This window comes from Saccoglossus kowalevskii, chromosome 3, assembly GCF_978046115.1.
Source record: "Saccoglossus kowalevskii chromosome 3, keSacKowa6.1, whole genome shotgun sequence".
NCBI lineage: Eukaryota > Metazoa > Hemichordata > Enteropneusta > Harrimaniidae > Saccoglossus > Saccoglossus kowalevskii.
In genome coordinates, this window is record NC_140643.1 from 24,841,657 (window position 1) to 24,855,792 (window position 14,136).

The window sequence follows — 14,136 nt, forward strand, 5'->3', positions numbered from 1 at the left end:
TGGAGTAGTCATTATTAATAGATTTTTGGGATGTGGCAAATTATTTAGTATAATTGTATCAAAATGTATATGCTGTAAAGGCACTTCAAAATCATCCGTAATATCCTTTTTTGATTCTGTCGTACGCGTGTTTTTCGCCTGTGTCAATTTACCAATAATACGTTTGGTTTGTATTGTGTTCCAATATATCTATTTTTGACAAAGACTGTGTGAGTAATAAGACCAAAATGCTCGAATTCTGTGAAAGAGAAACTCGTTAAAAACGTTTTTTAAGCCACTATTTTGGTATTTGCCACTATTTTGGTACCGTGTCAATAATGAGCGGCCTAGGAGGTGGCAGTAAAGCCTATTGAATACTACTAATGAGCAAGCGGACAATAACTACTTCGACAATAAAGACCGCCACTAGTAACCAAATTACTTGCAGCTTATTTGGACATTGGTGGATTGTAAAAGTATCAACGTTTAGCATGAAAATAAAATAAACTAAAGGTGTGTTCCAAATTAAATGTTTCTTGAAAATGGATTTGATGACAAAAATTCTTTAACACAAATTATACTTCACCATAGGAATAGTACCAAAATAGTAGCAAATATGATTTAATTGGTGGGAACTGCTATACTTCACAATAGGGATGGTACCAAAATAGTAGCACATATAATTTAGTTGTCGGGAATTGCTATACTTCACTATAGGGATGGTACCAAAATAGTAGCACATATAATTTAGTTGTTGGGAACTGCTATACTTCACTATAGGAATGGCACCAACATAGTCGCACATATAATTTAGTTGTCGGGAACTGTTATACTTCACTATAGGGATGGTACCAAAATAGTAGCACATATAATTTAGTTGGCGGGAACTGCTATTATACTTTACTACAGGGATGGTACCAAAATAGTGGCAAATATAAATTAGTTGTCGGGAACTTCGGGAACTGTTATACTTCACTATAGGGATGGCACCAAAATAGTAGCACATATATTTTAGTTGGCAGGAACTGCTATACTTCACTATAGGGATGGTACCAAAATAGTAGCACATATAATTTTGTTGTCGGGACTGTTATACTTCACTATAGGGATGGTACCAAAATAGTAGCACATATAATTTAGTTGGCAGGAACTGTTATACTTCACTATAGGGATGGTACCAAAATAGTAGCACATATAATTTAGTTGGCAGGAACTGTTATACTTTACTATAGGGATGGTACCAAAATAGTAGCACATATAATTTAGTTGTCGAAAACAGTTATACTTCACTATAGGGATGGTACCAAAATAGTAGCACATATAATTTTGTTGTCGTGGACTGCTATACTTCACTATGGGGATGGTACCAAAATAGTAGCACATATAATTTAGTTGTCGGAAACTGCTATACTTTACTATAGGGATAGTACCAAAATAGTATTATTCTGTGGACGGGGTCTGTTATTATTCGATATAGGATTGGAACCAAAATAGTGGCATGTATTATTCTGTTGTCGGGATCTGTTAACATTCGATATAAGAATGGTACAAAATAGTGGCATGTATTATTCTGTTGTCTGTATCTGTTATTATTCGATATAGGAATGGTACAAAAATAGTGGCATGCAATATTCTGTTGTCGGGATCTGTTATTATTCGATATAGGAATGGTACAAAAATAGTGGCATGTATTATTCTGTTGTCGGGATCTGTTATTATTCGATATAGGAATGGTACAAAAATAGTGGCATGTATTATTATGTTGTCGGGATCTGTTATTATTCGATATAGGAATGGTACAAAAATAGTGGCATGTAATATTCTGTTGTCGGGATCTGTTATTATTCGATATAGGAATGGTACAAAAATAGTGGCATGTATTATTCTGTTGTCGGGATCTGTTATTATTCGATATAGGATTGGTACAAAAATAGTGGCATGTAATATTCTGTTGTCGGGATCTGTTATTATTCGATATAGGAATGGTACAAAAATAGTGGCATGTATTATTCTGTTGTTGGGATCTGTTATTATTCGATATAGGAATGGTACAAAAATAGTGGCATGTATTATTCTGTTGTCGGGATCTGTTATTATTCGATATAGGAATGGTACAAAAATAGTGGCATGTATTATTCTGTTGTCGGTATCTGTTATTATTCGATATATGATTGGTACAAAAATAGTGGCATGTATTATTCTGTTGTCGGGATCTGTTATTATTCGATATAGGAATGGTACAAAAATAGTGGCATGTATTATTCTGTTGTCGTGATCTGCTATTATTTAATATACGATTGGTACGAAAATAGTGGCATGTATTATTCTCTTTCAATATACGAAAGGTTCCAACATAGGAGTGTGCATTCTTTTGTTGTCACATGACCCCTAACAATTTTTAATTCCCTTTGTTAATGTACTGATCATTGCATTATCAGATTCCCGGGGAATTATTCGAAATTTTGTATAGTGAAGCCATACCTACCTTGCCAAAACCAATGTATTGTATGCATGTTCAATGGGTACAAAGTATACCCTGGTGGTGGCTGAACTGCGGGAGTTCAAGCCCATTAGTGACCCTCAAGTAAATCCCAAAATGGGGAAAGGGGCGCAGCTAAATAATTATCTATTCAAAATTACAGGCACATATATGAACATATAAACTGAAAAACGAGATTGGAATGTGAAACACGGCATTGCGCGTTGTGTTGGCCACACTGTTTCTAATCCCTGCCAGGTGGGCTTCAGCTCAATTTCCCACTCTTTATCTCCTCCACTAGCTGGCTAGTTTGTGGGATTTGTCCACCCATGTTTTGTAATATATGCTAATACAGTTGTGTTGTCGCAATGGATGGGAACTGTTTTATTCTATACTTCATCTAGAAAGCAATCTAGTGCCCTCCCAACATATTAGGTATGTTTATGTGGAGCTGTGCTTTGCAAGGGAGCCACTCCCCATTCTATTTTCAAGGCGTCCATGACCAGTGTTATAGCCGCAGTTGATGAAGCAATCTGTTATCTCCGTCTTATGTTGGTTAAGTCCATCCACTTGATGGCAGTCAAGCTTTGTGGGGTCCATGATATTTCTCATGTGGCGATCCACACAACTGGAGTGTGTGGACCTGGACGAGCATACCTTTGAGAGCTGTTTGAGGCACAAGGCCTCTCATAGATGAAGCCATTTCCAAAAAGCTCAATAATTGTCTGAGCTGTGCGTGCATGCAAAAAGTGTGGCTGCCGGGTCTCTCAACCTGAAACACTCCCAAGAATACATTCCCGGAAATACTAAATGTGGGATATGATTGTTTGAAGGATGTGTGCTAAAATTACTGCTCTTGTATCAACCAGATATTGATAAAATGGATTCACATTGTTGGCCTGCTGTGCAGCCACAAAACTGGCACTGCCATTAATTTTGGGAAAAAAAACTGTGAGGCTACAATGGGCAAACATTGAACTAATATCTTGAATCAAATGTTTGAGTGATATCTGGAAATCCCCTGATGTACACAGCAGTGTACCTCTGCTGGGGTCACCATCACATAAAATGCTCTGAGAGAATATACTGATTCAGTTGGCTTGGGTCCATATTGTTCTTTATTGTTCACCAAAAATATGGGGGAATAACAGGCACTGCACTTCTGCCATTTGCCAATAATTCTCTCACTTCCTGGAAAATCATGCCTACCATTACTCGTGGCAGAGCCATTGACACTGGTGATGGAGTCAACTGAAGCTTTTTGGCCAACTTGATCTTGTAGCTGTGCTTGACTTCTGAAAGGTCCTACAGGGTCATTGTGGTAGTTTGCTACGGTAACCGAACAATTTAACGTCACAGGAAATAAGGGTTGGGAAACAAAATGAATCCTTTAATTCATACCACTGAAAACACCTGACCCCAACCACATCCACCTCAACGATCATTTCCTTGGTTGATATGTTTGTTCCTGTATTCCCCTCGACCAGACTGTCATTATTGGGCATTCTGACCCTATGAATGAGATTATTGTTCGTGTGTATCTGTCTTCAGTTTATCATATTTAGAACACATATTATATTGGTGCATCTATGCCTAGCATCATTGGTTCTGGCAATATGTTTGACTGCTGCCTCTGTTGAGGCCCTCAAAATGGCAAACTACCTAGGCAGAACTGGGCTAAACTAATTCCTTATATTTGGTCCCATTGAATCAAAATAGTTTTGCAGGCCCCTGTTCAGTGAATATCCTTTTACCATAAATACAACATTCTGGGTGATGTTAGCCATGTAAAAAAAGGGACACGTTACGATCAGCAAATTCTTGTATTGTCCATTGAGTGCCAGCTTAAAGCCAGAGACTGCAGCAAGCACTTGGTAAATCAGAAAAATGCAACTTATGTGGAAATTAAAATTTATTTAACATGGTGCCCAAGGTTAGACATTCTTCCTTGCAAAAGAATGGTACATCTGGGCCCACCAACAGTACTGGATCATATGATACAGGGTCCCCTTTAAAATCTGGTTTGTCACCAGAAATACAGTACTGATGTTCCCACTTGTAATCAAATGGTGCTTTGGCGTGGTGTGGAATTTGCAACCCTACCTAATATCCCTGCCCTCTGCTCGACGAATGAATCAACAGCAGGTGGAAGTGGTATAACAGTGGATCTACACTGAGGTTATTGTACCATCTCAGTCACCTCATATACTTATCTATCCCAAGAATTTTTCTATTTGGGCTACATTTTTTGAGTAGACTTGACTCATCAGAAAATATAGAACTAAACTAAAGGGCACTGGACCCCACACATGATCAATTTTATTGTCATATTGAATGATCCCATGTTTAAACCAAATTTGAAAGAATCCCATACACACGACCAAGATCTGGTTTCAGGACAATGTATATATCGGTACATACATATTGATATATACCGGTATATCACAAGATGTTTGATGCATGTGTACAGTTAGAATGTTAGCAGTCCTGGCATGTTAACGATGCAGCTTGAGATGTACGCTTGTACACACACACAAAGATCAATCCCAATCAGTTCCCATTTTTGAACAAAACAATGTGACATAACAACCCACTATGTATGATGCTCATATCAAGTTTGTTGTAATCTGCCTTTACACAGCTGGGAAATTTGTGTGACCATGCCAACCACAATTAGTGTACACCATGAACCTAGGTCAAACTGTAAGCCCCTAATTTGTGCTACACATGAACAGTTGTTTTTAAATTATTAGACATAAATCATAGAGATCAAAGCTTTATGCTTCAATCAAGTTTAAATTTTTAAAGCAAACATTTTGTAGAATATAAACACAACACAATGTGGTATTGCAAGAAGCAGAAATAATATATTTTTGTCTTGTAGTTGTACAAACTATATTATTTGCCCAATTAAAGAATCTAACACTGCAATTTCAAATATTATAGAATTTTCCATAGTACTGAGCAATTTAATATATAGCATGTTTGAAAATAAACAATGCACCATCTTACTTATCATCTCACTCATTTGGAAAATATTGAGAGTTCAAATATTATAATTGTTGACAATATGCATAATGCTGACATGATCACATGCTTTACTACAAAGTGACCAACACTGACAAGGGTCCAGAAGAGAAACGTTATTTCTAAATTAAGTATAAATTTATAATCACACTTTAATTCTTGTTGTTATACTGTATGGTACCTTTGTAATACAGTTTTATAATATTTTTGTTATTATCATTATAACAAAATACACCATAGAGTCACAAAATAATCAGAAAACTGAAAAAGTGGTATACAAATACAATTACTAAAAAGTCATAAATCATTGTTACAGGTACTGAAGCCATTGATACCATATTCTTTCATTTCTCTGTATAGTATTTCCAAGTTTCCTACAATAATAAAAAAAAAATTGTTAAAATATCCATCAAAATACAAAGCTTGTATGTTATGCTAATTTATCCCAGTATAGGGCCTAAGGGTTATCGGTAACAAGTCTTCCATTAGTAGTTAGTGTAGTGAGTCAGGTCAGGGAATTAATATTAATACCGGTAGTACCCAGTTCTAATTATAGGTAACAAATGACTCATTGGTCATTAGTGCAGTGAGTTAGGTCAGGTTCTCTGGGATTAATAAAACCCAGTCCTCATTAACAAATGCCAGAACAGAGCCCCAGGGATTAATAATACCCAGTATTAGTATAAGTAACAAAAGTCTGATTTGTACATGAAGTTAGTGCAGGGAGTCAGGTTAGGTTCCCTGGGTATAATAATGTCCAGTCCTAGATATAGGTAACAAAAGTCCCATTGGTAGATAGTGCAGTGAGTTAGGTCAGGTTCTCTGGGTATAATAATGCCTAGTCCTAGATATAGGTAACAAAAGTCCCATTGCTAGTTAATGCAGTGAGTTAGGTCAGGTTCCCTGGGTATAATAATGCTCAGTCCTAGATATAGGTAACAAAAGTCCCATTGGTAGATAGTGCAGTGAGTTAGGTCAGGTTCTCTGGGTATAATAATGCCTAGTCCTAGATATAGGTAACAAAAGTCCCATTGCTAGTTAATGCAGTGAGTTAGGTCAGGTTCCCTGGGTATAATAATGCCTAGTCCTAGATATAGGTAACAAAAGTCCCATTGCTAGTTAGTGCAGTGAGTTAGGTCAGGTTCCCTGTGTATAATAAAGCCTAGTCCTAGATATAGGTAACAAAAGTCCCATTGCTAGTTAATGCAGTGAGTTTGGTCAGGTTCCCTGTGTATAATAATGTCCAGTCCTAGATATAGGTAACGAAAGTCCCATTGCTAGTTAGTGCAGTGAGTTAGGTCAGGTTCCCTGTGGATAATAATGCCTAGTCCTAGATATAGGTAACAAAAGTCCCATTGCTAGTTAGTGCAGTGAGTTAGGTCAGGTTCCCTGTGTATAATAATGCCTAGTCCTAGATATAGGTAACAAAAGTCCCATTGCTAGTTAGTGCAGTGAGTTAGGTCAGGTTCCCTGTGTATAATAATGCCTAGTCCTCATTATAGGTAACGAAAGTCCCATTGCTAGTTAATGCAGTGAGTTAGGTCAGGTTCCCTGGGTATAATAATGCCTAGTCCTAGATATAGGTAACGAAAGTCCCATTGCTAGTTAATGCAGTGAGTTAGGTCAGGTTCCCTGGGTATAATAATGCCTAGTCCTAGATATAGGTAACAAAAGTCCCATTGCTAGTTAGTGCAGTGGGTTAGGTCAGGTTCCCTGTGCATAATAATGCCTGATCCTAGATATAGGTAACAAAAGTCCCATTGCTAGTTAGTGCAGTGAGTCAGATCAGGTTCCCTCGGTATAATAATGCCCAGTCATAGATATAGGTAACAAAAGTTCCATTGCTAGTTAGTGCAGTGAGTCAGATCAGGTTCCCTCGGTATAATAATGCGCAGTCATAGATATAGGTAACAAAAGTTCCATTGCTAGTTAGTGCAGTGAGTCAGATCAGGTTCCCTCGGTATAATAATGCCTAGTCCTAGATATAGGTAACAAAAGTCCCATTGCTAGTTAGTGCAGTGAGTCAGATCAGGTTCCCTCGGTATAATAATGCCCAGTCATAGATATAGGTAACAAAAGTTCCATTGCTAGTTAGTGCAGTGAGTCAGATCAGGTTCCCTCGGTATAATAATGCCTAGTCCTAGATATAGGTAACAAAAGTTCCATTGCTAGTTAATGCAGTGAGTTAGGTCAGGTTCCCTCGGTATAATAATGCCTAGTCCTAGATATAGGTAACAAAAGTTCCATTGCTAGTTAATGCAGTGAGTTAGGTCAGGTTCCCTGGGTATAATAATGCCCAGTATTAGTTATAAGTAACAAAAGTTTCATTGCTAGTTAGTGCAGTGACTTAGGTCAGGTTTTCTGGGAATAATAATACCCAGTCCTGGTTATAGATAACAATTGACCCATTGGTAGTTAGTGCACCGAGTCAAGTTAGGTCCTCTGAAACTAATATACCCAGTTCTAGTTATGTGTCCCATTGGTCATCAGTGCAATGATTATGGCCATGGCCTCAGGATTAATACATGTAAAACCCAGTTCTAGTTATAGATAACAAATGTCTCATTGCTTGTTAGTGTAGTGATTCAGGTCAGGGCCTCAGGATTAAAAAAATTCAGTCCAAGTTCAGTGTTCTCCCCAAACCCCAAGTCAAACACTGTATCTAATTTGCATAATTTTCCCATTGAATATTGTGAAACAATAACTGTGTTAGTATAAAATTAGTTAAAAAACTATCTACAATTAATTAAAGACGAGACAGTCTGATATTTTATATCATTTTACTCCATTGTCTTTTATGTATTTATCAAGTCAAATAAAGTTTGAAATAGAACAGCAAAACAAGCAGCCTATCGGCTGAGATAGCTCCGCTGTTAGCAAGGCACATTTCAATTAAAGAACTGAGGATATCATATAAGAAAATGAACAATATGTATGGTATTGTATAGCAATCGGACTTGCTGTTTCAACAAGAATTCAAAAATATCACTTTTTACTAAAAATGACAAAAATATTCATCAAAATTAGATAATTGAAGATATCATCATGAAATGAACAAATCTGAGGGAGGTTTACCTGAGGTACATATATGTATAGTATCAAAGCAATCAGACTTGCGGTTTTTAACAAGAAGTCGAAAATATCACCTTTTATCAAAAATTACAAAAATATTGACTAAAATTAGAAAATTAAAGATATCATCACAAAATGAACAAATCTGAGAGAGGTCCATATGTAGTACTTATATATATATAATAGCAAAGCAATCAGACTTGCTGTTTTCAACAAGAAGTCGAAAATATCACTTTTTACCAAAAACTACACAAATATTCATCAAAACTAGAGAATTAAAGATATCATCACAAAATGAACAAATCTGAGAGAGGTCCAGGTGTAGTACTTATACATGTAATATCAAAGCAATTGGACTTGCGGTTTTAAACAAGAAGTCGAAAATATCACTTTTTACCAAAAATATTCACCAAAATTAGAGAATTTAAGATATCATTATGAAATGAACAAATCTGAGAGAGATCCACATATAGTACCTATATATGTAATATCAAAGCAATCGGAATAGCGGTTTTTAACAAGAAGTCGAAAATATCACTTTTTACCAAAAATAACAAAAATATTCACCAAAATTAGAGAATTTTAGGTTTTGACAGTCTGCTATGCACCATTCCACTAATGCCTAGCTGTGTCGACTTTGTCGACAGTGGAGCTAAAATGCAATAGAAATAGTTAATATGTTATAGCCAGTCAGTAAATATATTGTTATCCATGGAGATAACTGTTTATCATTATTTCGTGTCAACAAGTACAGTCAGTTTTAGTGCCCATGTCACTGTCGGTTCATGAGACATTAGGGCAAACATTTTGTTGTTGTGAGATTGCGAGTTATCAAAATAGGATGAAAATAATAAATCAATAATGACAAAATTTCAAACTAAAGTCAACGATTTTTCATTGATCTATACCTTATGTGTAATGCTATGATCACCCTAACCTTGTCAGCTGAACCGTAACATTCTTGCATTGAACAAATTTAGAATGTTTTGTTAATTAAAATCAGGGTTTTTTCTTGAAAAAAACTGCAAGAGGGAGCACTGCAATTCAGCGGCACCACCAAGTAGGGGAGATGGGGTTTTCCCTATCAGGGTGTGGAACATTCTCTGGCTTCCTTTGGACCAACATTTCTGTCAGACAGGTCAAAGTTGAAGACTGAAGCCACTTGTGATCCCTTGTCATTCAGAATTTTGTGGTTGCCAGAAAATCTGCCCCCTAGGGTAAGGGGCACATGGCCATGGCATGAGGGCGATGCACCCCTGTTTCTTGTTTAAAAAAATTCCTGAAAATGATTCATTGGCGATTATCTTAGAACCACTAATAAGCAGACTGGCAATCCAGGTATTTCTTTTGATCTAACGTGTGTCTCGAGTTAATGTTTTAATCTTAGAAAGAACTGGGGATGATAAAAAAAAATGTCCACAAAGTCATGTGATAACATACGACTTTGTGAGGAACTATGGTGTTTCAACAGGAAGTGATGCAAAAGGTCAGACCGAAGTTTCATATTTTATCTTACATTTTGCCCTGATGTATCATATTTTTCCAGAGTTTTTTTAATACATGATCAGCGAAATACAGTGACATAATACCAGCTCTGTTGTAGACATGGCGACGTCAACTATCCTAGAAAAATCGACTAACTATCAGAAAAAATATTAAGGTAAAAGTCGTTCATTTTTCTTTATTATACATTCAAGAACATTACTATAAAGATGGTTTATACATTCAAATAATCATTACTTTCCTAAAATATGGTCAATTTTGGCTATAAAATATATTATTTGGCAAATCAACTTAAAACTCAACTCGCCATTCGGCAAAATTTGGCAAAGCATGAGCCACCAGCGTAGCCGAGACACACAATCGTTAGGCAGATGGACACCTCCAAACAACAGTGTTGCCAGTCAGTTTTTTTTCTTTGGCGACGCCTGCAGTTGAATAATTTTTGCTTCGATTTATGTACAGTTTTATTTTCAATGGGACCTAATTTCACTTGTTTTTTTTTGAATTAAAGTACAAACTGCAAATAATAGCAGCAGTGTACCAAATCAGTATATTTTCCGGACATATGCAGCATTTGTGATTTGTGAGACTTGTTTTGTCACATTGTTGCTGTTACGTGCAATGGGCAAATTATTAATATTCTAGTATTTGATTTGGATTTAGAGGGGCCACACCCTTGAAAGAACATCTCACAGGGTCACATCACTGTACCATTACGCTTTAGAGGTGTGGAGAGAACACTGTTGTTATACATGTAGGTAAAAATGTCCAATTTGTTGTTAGTGCAGTGAGTCAGGTTAGGTTCTAGGGGAATAATAATACCTTATTATTAGTTTTATAGTTAGTGCAGTGAGTCGGGTCAGGTCGTCTTCGATTACCAGGTAATAATACCTAGTCCTACCGGTCACTGGTAGTATACCGTAGTGGTTGTCGCATCAGACTCATGATTTGTAGACCCAAGTTCAAATCCTACTAAGGCTGAACACGGAAAGCCCAATTCCACTGGCCAAGATTTATTCACTAACGAATGCGACTTTGGGGGAACTTTGATTAAGGTCGGATAGTGCATTAAATTGCCATTTGATAGGAAAATGGCCGCACAGCCCTGTCATGTAGTCCCAAACTTGAATATTGACTTCTGTGGCAAAAATGCACTATGTGTCAGCACTTGCAATTTGCACATAAAAAAAGTCAGGAGAGTCAACAGTGAAATTTAATGTCCGGAACTGTTGCCTGGCACAAAAAAATTATTAAAAATAATAATAATACCTAGTCCTAATTATGAGTAACAAATGTCTTATTGGTTGTTAGTGCAGTGAGTCAGGTTAGGTTCTGAGGGAATAATTATACCTTATTATTTGTTTCATAGTTAAGACAGTGATTCATAATATCCAGTTTCAGTTATACATGTACATGTATAGGGTAGGGAAGAAATGTGTTATATACATGTATAGGGAAGAACTGTGTTAACTCCATATTTGATTTTGCAAAAAGTTGTGAGATAGAAAATTGAACTGTAGATGGCATTTGGGGGGCTCACATCTTTTCCATAGAGCCCTCCGTTAAAATAAGCTTTTTACCTCTCCTGTTTTCAAGCAACGTGCAAGTTATTTTTAAAAATTTTATGGTTATATTGTTCAGTTCAATTTTCAATCCCACAATTCTTTGCAAAATCCAATATTGAGTTAACACATTTCTTCTCTATAGGAAGCCATTATCCCATTGATCATTAGTGCAGTGAGTCAGGACAACGTTGTTAGATACAAATAGATTGAATGGTAAACTTTTGATTTTCAAAGGATTTTTTTTAGTAATATTATTTATTCACTTATGGAACATGTATAAATGATTGTTTAAACATTCATCTATCACAGCAAGTATTTGGAAATGAAATTAAGAAAGCATTTCTGTGAATTCGTGGCGTCCCAAAATTCAGTAGGAATTACAAGTGGTTACTCACATTCTGGAGCTACATTTGTATCCACAATGCACCAATAATAAAGATGGTTTTTGTATTGTAAAACTTACTAAACAAATTAAAATGTAATACAAAGATTGAAATAACCATGAATGGTTGTTATTAGTGAGATTAATAACAAGTGTATAATGAGATTAATAACAAAATTGTATGTCTTTTCTAAATGACTATAGTATTGCCTAGGCTGTTTTATAGTTGTGGAATCATAGCCCTATGTTGCCGACCGCATTATTTACGTGACTGACTCTGGCCGGCCCATAGGGCTATGGGGCCTTGTGCGACTGAATACCGGTTAAAATCCACATGCCAAATTTGGTCGTCGCGAAAATCACATTTTAAGACCTTCGAAAGTACTCACTATGTTTATTTACTTCCAAACAATGACCAGAACCTATTTGCACTGTGAAATGATGACGGTGGTCATAAAAAAATGACTTTATTTACCGTCCACTGAGTCGCAGAAAAATAACAAGACGAAAGACGCCATTTTGTATTCCAGGGTTTATAGCAAATTATGCGAGACCTATAATTTTGTACCACGTGACCGAAATCAGTAGATAAATTGCGTTTATGCAACTAGTTTCTATTATTAAACAAAAATCATACAATTATAAATACTGTATGTGATTGCTTTCTTGGAACAATTAGAATAACAGGAAGAGTGATTTTTATTCTTCCACCACTGTATCACATGACCGCCAAACGAGATTACATTTATTCTGTGCTAGGGAGTGTGGGATGTCAATGGCTGCCGTTTTCTCGTAATTTGCTTGGTTTCCGCGGTAATTGTAAAATATCACAAATTATTGCTTATTTATAAACACAAATTGCAAACAAAAGTTTGTATGTTATTCATCCAGCAATCACAATAAAGGTACGTCACACCATAGTAATCGAAAGCAAAAGCGATTTAATTTACGTATGCCAGATTTCTGTTATTAAACTGTGATAGATCCCGTAGCTCTATGTTCGACGTACAACTACAAAATTAAAAAAAAGACGTTCAAATGAAATTGTTAGGGCAAAATTCGATTGTAGGTCGCACCAAAGAGCTACGGAACCGCAGCTAGCTGTTTTATTGACTATTGACACACCTTTGTCATTTACGCAAGTGTATAATATATTATACAAATTGTTCTATCTCGTCATGTTATAGAGAAAAAATATGATAAAATAAGAAAGTGACTGACATGTTTTATACAAGAATATCATTCAGGTTATGGGTATAAATTACTAATATCAAGACCTCATTAATTACTTAAATCTTGCGTATTAAAACATTTTAATTTCAAGAAAATAAATAGCTGCTAAAATATAAAAATTTCCAGAATGGATGCTACAACTTGACAACACCAGCGAATTCTGTCATCATATACGGAATATTTTACAGAAATGCATCTCAAATGGAAGAAACACAAAACGGAAAATTAGCATATCGCTCGGTGGCTCTGTTGTTGTCCGCCTGCTCAACGTCCGCATATAGATTATTTAAATTCAAGCTGGACATGTACATGAAGTTTAAACTATCACTTTCTGGATCAGATGAACTATATACATGTCTATAAATTACTGTTTTGAGAAATCGATGCACATTCGAAATTGGAATTGAACACAACATGATGATGATGATAGAATCAAATGGACGACTCGAGACGCCGCAGCAGTCTGAGCAGGCACACTAAACAAGTCATAGTGCGATAGCTATCTAGTAAATATCAATATTAGTATTGAATCGTCATATACTTACCTAGCAGCTTCGCCGAACAGTTTCGATACACTAACAGCATTTCAATCGGCGACGGATATGCTATGCAATTGATTTTTAAAAGTACGACAGTTGAATTGAGCTCCGCGATATGGCTGTTAGGACAGCCGATTGTAATACCCCCTAAGTTAGCGTCACTGTGTCTGCGTCAAAAAGATGACAATTCGGTCTGAAAAGATGCGCAAGTAAAGAAAACTTAAATTAAACAGAACAAATTACTCCAAATTATACACAAACTGTCCAGAATTATTCAGAATTATGAGATTTATTGACTTGTGAAGAAAAATAATAACAAAGAGCAAGAGAACGTTGGTTTTAATTTTCGCGGGTACC

At 36.2% G+C, this 14,136-nt stretch overlaps 1 long non-coding RNA gene across 1 annotated transcript; it reads right to left on the reverse strand.

The window, feature by feature from the left end:
* Positions 1-5,303: 5,303 nt before the first annotated feature.
* On the reverse strand, positions 5,304-13,815 carry LOC146747599 (uncharacterized). The gene is made up of 2 exons (XR_014928878.1): positions 13,786-13,815; positions 5,304-5,859 (listed from the first exon to the last, which is right to left on the reverse strand). It is a non-coding gene; the product is annotated as an uncharacterized LOC146747599 (long non-coding RNA).
* Positions 13,816-14,136: the final 321 nt, after the last annotated feature.